We start from the raw sequence: 7,106 nt of genomic DNA, 5'->3' as shown, positions 1-7,106 counted from the left end.
TTGACACCTGTCAATGCCTGAAACGGCTCAATGCCTTGAAACGCTGGCTCAATGCCTGAAACCTGGCTCAATGCCCTGAAACTGGCTCAATGCCCTGAAACCTGGCTCAATGCTGCCCTGAAACCTGGCTCAATGCCTTGAAACCTGGCTCAATGCCCTGAAAACCTGCTCAATGCCCTGAAACCTGGCTCAATGACCTGAAACCTGCTCAATGCCGCCTGAACCTGGCTGCAATGCCTTGAAACCTGGCTCAATGCCCTGAAACCTGGCTCAATGCCCTGAAACGCTGGAACTCAATGCCCTGAAACCTGGCTCAATGCCCTGAAACCTGGCTCAATGCCTTGAAGCTTTTTTGATGGGGGGATCCCGGATCCGGGTTTGTGACTCGTGAGAAGTTAACCCATCAGAAGCTTATAAAGCCATGACATAATTTTCTGGAATTTTCCAAGCTGTTTAAAGGCACAGTCAACTTCGTGTATGTAAACTTCTGACCCACTGGAATTGTGATAGTGAATTATAAGTGAAATAATCTGTCTGTAAACAATTGTTGGAAAAATTACTTGTGTCATGCACAAAGTAGATGTCCTAACAGACTTGCCAAAACTACAGTTTGTTAACAAGAAATTTGTGGAGTGGTTGAAAAACTAGTTTTTATGACTCCAACCTAAGTGTATGTAAACTTCCGACTTTAACTGTATGTCCCCATTACCAGTAAAACATAATCAAAACATATTTCTTTCACTTACTTGCTGTGCTGTTTTGTTGTTCATTTGTTCAGTCAGTTCATTCTCAACCAGGATTTCTATGGAACTCCGTTTGGGTCAAATAACATGACATAATCTGTTTCAGTAGCTATATAGTTAGCTAGAGCTAACTACTGTATATAGCTAGGTGTCATCATCTAAAATAACCCTAATTTATAAGACAGTTCTTATTTGAWTAATGGRGGTCGGACCCATCTATGTGAAGCTAGCCACAATAAGGATTAGCCACAATAGTGGACTTTGCGGTTAGCCTTCAAAATAAAATAATTATAATATTTGTATTCATTTGCATCACTGTCAATGACATACTTTTACTTTGAAGGCAAACCGCAAATTCCACTATTGTGCCTAATCCTTATTGTGGCTAGCTTCACAACACATATCCCGATCCGGTCGAGTCTCACTAGCCAGATGAAGCTAGCTGGCTGCTTATAACGTTCACTTTGGGCAACAGGGTTAAGTAGCTGGCTAGTTATTTATTTTCGTTCCTAAATCATTGCTAAGAATAATGAAAATAACTGCAGTTTCTACTGGTCATTGTGTTCAGGCTGGTTGTATTGGTGATAGCTAGGTACCAAACTAAAGCTAGCTACCCCAGAAGTTGAGGTCGAACAAATAATGCTTTATTACCAACGCGGTATTGTAAACACATCGTTTGTGGCCGGTGTTTGCTTGTTTGCAGACTTTTTTGTACAGCTTAGACAGTGTTACTGTATCTTTTTTGACATGCAATGACCCATACGGCGTTCCATAGTATGTATGTCGTGAAGCTAATAGCAGTGACGCTATTACTGTGTAACTCCGGTAGTGCAACATCTGAAAAACAGTGCACTTGGTAGTGTGTACTGGTGCTCGACCAGTCGGCGAAAGCCAACATCACCCACGACAGAGAATGGTTGATTTACAAGGGCAATGAATTCCATGATCTCGCCTTTGAGTTGTCTCGCTGAAATGTTCTTACTCTTTTAAATGACTGCTCGACTTGTTGACTGCTCTATCCACACAGCAGACATTGTGTGGGCTAGGTTAGGAATGCTGTGTTGCACGTGTAGCGCAAAATTTTACGTGGCGTTATTACGTCATGTACCTACATTATATAGGTATGCACGATAGCTTTGACATCGGTTTTTAACATCGGCGTTAAACTAGACATCGGGTCGATACCGATGTTGGCATTTTTAGATAATATCGTCCGATTCCGATATGTTCACCGATATATCGTGCATCCCTAATAATAATCCCACCTCATTTCATCTGTACTACTACAACAGGCCATTGTCTTGTCTGTGCATTAAAACGTTTCATATACCAGGTCAACAATAGGAAAGAGAGAAGCGAACCTGGTAGCCTGTATCTCTTCCTCTGCTGTCATCCAGTCTAGACCAGTTCGGTGTCATCCCACAGCCAGTGCAGGGAAGGGCTCTCTCTCTCTCTCAGTCATGCATGGAGCACCTCAGTGTGGAACACAAAAGCCTGTCAGGGTTTAAGTCAACAGTACGCTCAAATCACACACTGACCCCAAGCCCCAACCCTCAGCTCCTCTGCATTGTGGGAGTTATAGTGGTGGGGGTGGGTGGGATAACAAACCGCCAGGCCAGACAGAGAGATAAACAGAAAGACAAGCAAGTGAGGGAGAGAGAGAAAGAGAAAGATGGATAAACAGACAGAGATGGACAGACAGATGATCAAATAAACACACACACACACACACACATATAGAGAGACAGAGAGAGAGAGATGAACAGAGTAGGCAGAGACAGAGAGAAACAGTCAGACAGACAAAGAAACAGAGAGAGAGACAGAGGTAAACTTTTTACATTTTTAAAAAATCTGTCAGATATTATATTATAGCACATGAAACATTTTATTGGCACAGGCAAATAATGAATCGAGTTCAGTGATTTTGGTTAACAATTCAGGCATTCAATGTATTGAAAAATTTCACTTTTATTGTCTAAGAATGCGCTTATATATACATTTTCTAATGGTATCAGGATATTTTAAATATTTTGTGTTAAAYTAAAGAAAATTATATGTGCCTCATTTGCATAAATATACTGGGTATATTTGCATATATGAATTAATTAATATAAAGGGGTGGAACAGGGCTGCACCTACTGCACTCACCTGCTCTGTCTAGACCTACTGCACTCACCTGCTCTGTCTAGACCTACTGCACTCACCTGCTCTGTCTAGACCTACTGCACTCTACCTGCTCTGTCTAGACCTACTGCACTCACCTGCTCTGTCTAGACCTACTGCACTCACCTGCTCTGTCTAGACCTACTGCACTCACCTGATAGACTGCCTCATTAATTACGGTTGTTGTTGCAAAATTCAACGTGTGTCAATAGCAGGATACCCTCAGATTAAAAATCAACAGGCTTGGCTCTAGATTACACCTATATATACATACTTTACATTGTTTGCGAGATCAGACATAATATAACTATAATCCAAGTGTTCATTTACAGGGGTGGTTTCATTTCAGCGCATCTAATTTGTAAACACTTCAACTGTATTGAATTATTACTTTTTCAAGTCCACAAAAAAATTAACACTCATCAAAATAAAGGGAACCTTTCTTTTCATCTAAGTGTCAAGACAATGCGTTAAATCCTTGACCAAGCTTTAGCATTCTTATAGATGCAACGGAAAGATAATGTATTCCATTCAGCCCATTTCAGCCATTAACGGGGTGTGTATGACAGGTCATTACAAACATTTCAGCAGAAAAAGCAACACAAGCAAGAGTATGAAAGAGTCGTAGGAATAAAAAGAAAGCAATCAATCCAGCCAGATTTAAGTGACAAGTGGATTTTGCACCCCTCAAACACAGGAAATAGATGGCTGAAAAAGACAGATCCACATGTGGGGGGGCATGTGCTTTGGTAGTGGAAGGGCATGAACTCCCGGTTAGGGCAAATGGACCAGTCAGGTGATTAGAGGTCAGAGGTCAGTGGTGAACAAAAACACAGAGTAAGCCTAACAGAGAGTGTGTGAGGTCCCTTAATGCAGGCACTGACGCCCTGTCTCTGTCTGGTTCTCCCTCTCCCTGTCTTTCTCGATTTCTTTCTTTCTTTCTCGATTTCTGTCTGTCTGTCTGTCTGTCTGTCTGTCTGTCTGTCTGTCTGTCTGTCTGTCTGTCTGTCTGTCTGTCTGTCTGTCTGTCTGTCTGTCTGTCTGTCTNCTGTCTGTCTGTCTGTCTGTCTGTCTGTCTGTCTGTCTGTCTGTCTGTCTGTCTGTGCCATTCTCTCTCTCTCTCTCTCTCTCGCTCTCTCTGATGTTTGGGGAAAGGGCTATCTATTGTTAGAACAATACGTCTCAATGGCTTTCACTCCACTTCTCTTTCTCTTCCGTGGATCAAACGATTCATCTTGCTGTGTGTGCAGTGGGCTGGCTGGTTGAGTCAGTGTACGTCCCACCCTCACCCTCCCCTTCCCTCTGCACACAACCGCCTGCCTGGGGAACACGACACTGTCTCCTCTCACATAATGGACTTGTATTGTTCTACTGCACATTTATTTTATAGATATCATCCTCACAATATGCGTCACAATATCCTCACACAATACGTCTCATATTCATGAGAGTGCTACTGCAAAAGGGCTCATCAGAACCTGGCATAAAAATAATCTAGTAGCCTAAAGAATCTACAGAAACACTGCTTTGCCTAACACCACCAGCGGTGACATCATACAAAGCACCATGCAGCAGGGAGCAACAACGCGGCCCAATCCCCGTTTCCTCTTAGTCAAGTATTAATGTCTACGGATAGATAAAGCCATGACACACTCCACCACAGCTTCCTGTGAGCACACACACACTCACACTCATGGGGGCGCACACACACAAACAAACACACTTAAAATCCTGAGTAGATAAACAATTATTCACTCGTCACAGAACAGCTGTTTCCCAAACTGTCCAGCTAGTCTGCCTCCGGTACATTAGCCTCCCTGTCTAGATCCAGCCAGTCTGCCTCCCGTACATTAGCCTTCCCATACAAGACACAGACAAGTAATACAGTCTCTCATATCAGCAACCCAGCTCTGAGTATGAGAGATAACCTCTCCCCTGACTGGTCTCCCCTGGCTAAAGAGATGCTGAAATGAACCTGGTATGTCTGCTCTATTGTGTAGGAACTGATAACTGACTGATCTGCGCAGGTCAAGTATCACAGGACAGCCAGGTCAACCGAGCAGTGTGTGTGTGTGTGTGTAACAGTAGATCCTCTGGCCATTAGACAGAGTGCACCTGTGGGAGTGGCCGAGAGCTCTGCTTCTGGCGTTGTCACGGATACCAAACATAGGGTTGGTGGAGCCGGAGCAGGGCAGCCAAAAGAGGACAACACTTGAAGGCGGTTGCCATGCCAAAATGTGACAAAGTGGCCTAATTCACAGACACAGCCCAAAGATTGTGTCGGGACAAGGCCAGAGGAACACAGACAGCTCACAGCTGCAGTCTCCAGATCGCAGCTTTCTCTACTGCACGACCAATAAGACCCAATGATTTTAAGAACACAAATCTTGAGACCACAGACACAAATGTCACGCCATCAGTTTAAATACAAAATCTTTCCATAGACTTTCACTGAAATTAAGACAACTAACTGTAAGGTCCATGTTTAGGGCTAATGCAGCTTTACACCAAAATTACCTGTCAATTTTTATTTCCCATGGAAAGGAAATCCACCATCAATCTAGCCAGAAAATTAATCATACTCATTGATTATTAGTCAGCATGCAATAATAACAACATAACTCTATGACTCCTAAAAGATGTTCAGAATGTAAATAGCCTACATGAAAGCTTTGAAAAATGTACCCTCACCTGGTATGAAGACAAGACATTTGTGCCAATGTTAGACCTGCATTCACCTTTAGACACTCAAGTGATTGCTCTGCTCTTGTCGTTACCATGGTAACGTCTTTAATAGATAAGCTACTGGTAAGAGCATTTTRCATCAGTCAATTGCCAGAAGACAATGTGAATGCCACATAAGCAAACAAAAAGAAAGTTCAATTGCAGACTGATTTTATCAATTGTTTTTTGTCACAATCTGCCTTAGAACGACATCAACGTCTATTACTTCACATGAATTAAAACACTCTGAAAGCAACAGCTTGACAAAGACAGCCAACAGAAAAGGACACAGAGCAAACTTGCAAAACATGGGACAAAAACCCAACAACTACTCACTTTTTTTAGTAGACTTCAACCGTTTGTCTGGGTCTCTGTGGTGGTGTGAAAGAAGAGCAAGAGAGAGAAACAGCCCTGTCACTGTGAGAGTGTGTTACACTGCTACCTGATCCAGTGGAGTGAATAAGAGCCCCCCACACACTCAGCGCGATGTGGAGGGGAGGGGTGGGAGCAGGAGAGAAAAGTAAAGTGGTTCCGCCATTCTCTGTCGCCCTGGAGACCAATGCTCTTTCAAAGAAATCGACCAATGACAAACACTGCCGATTGTGTTGAGACAAAAAAGTCACATGACTGCAGTTCCCTTAACACAAAAAACACAGAGATAGAGGGTGCGAGAGAGAGAGAGAAAATAAGAAAAGAGACAGGGAAGATTTGATGAAAAAGACAGAGGAAGAGAGAGAGACAGAGAGAGAATAATCCAAAAACAGACAGAGAGAAACAGAGAGAAAGAAAGGGGGATGGAATGGAAGTCAAAAGGGGGCCAGACACTGAAGAGGCCACCAGACCAAGTCCTGTCCCCATTTTCCTCCTCCTCCCTGCTCAAGGGGGGGAGCAGATTCTAGTCCAGCTCAAACTTTAACTCCCTGCCTGCCATTACGCCCTTTGACCTGCTAACACCCCTACTGTGCTCGAGGCAGAAGTTGCCATTAACCACAGGCCAGCATACCCCATTCCCCCAATCCAAACCTTAGGCCTAACTATTAGGAGGGTGGGAAAATATCTGACCCTGTATCAGTGGTTAAGGATAGTCCCATATCCTCCCTGTATTTCCCACGGCTGAGAGGATCAATGCTCTCTCCACCACTGTGTGAGCCTGACGATAAGTGCTACAGCTTCAGTTGGTCCTACGTTCGGAAACAGCTGATATTCCACATTATCATCTGTTGTTGACACCATTCTGGTGTTGTCAACTGGTCTGCTGATGATAACACTGTCACAGGTGGCTGGTGTACCGTGTGATTTGATAAGAATGTGACTGGCTTCTGAAGTGCTGTAAAAGCGCAGTGCAGAATAGCCCTGATTTCCCAACAACAGCTAACGTGTAGGGACTAGGGAGAGTGAAATACATGTAAACGGGCTAAACAGAAAAGATAGCTGTATATTTGCGCTCACACATCCCTCACCTTTTCAGCAATACTT

The 7,106-nt window shown here is 43.5% G+C and overlaps 1 protein-coding gene across 3 annotated transcripts in view; it reads right to left on the bottom strand.

Moving 5' to 3' along the window:
* Positions 1–6,273, bottom strand: part of rassf7a (Ras association domain family member 7a) — a 55,425-nt gene extending 49,152 nt beyond the window's left edge. The window contains exons 1-2 of one of the 3 annotated variants that reach the window (XM_023971425.2): positions 5,967–6,273; positions 2,105–2,237 (exon numbers count right to left, since the gene is read on the bottom strand). The gene's annotated coding sequence lies outside the window, so the exon portion shown is untranslated. The remainder of the gene's footprint in view (positions 1–2,104; positions 2,238–5,966) is intronic. The other 2 variants (XM_023971424.2, XM_023971426.2) reach the window with 2 other exon arrangements.
* Positions 6,274–7,106: the final 833 nt, after the last annotated feature.

Source organism: Salvelinus sp. IW2-2015, linkage group LG26, assembly GCF_002910315.2.
Source record: "Salvelinus sp. IW2-2015 linkage group LG26, ASM291031v2, whole genome shotgun sequence".
Lineage (NCBI taxonomy): Eukaryota > Metazoa > Chordata > Actinopteri > Salmoniformes > Salmonidae > Salvelinus > Salvelinus sp. IW2-2015.
The sequence above is the reverse complement of the archived record's forward strand: the minus strand, read 5'-3'. Positions and strand labels throughout refer to the sequence as shown.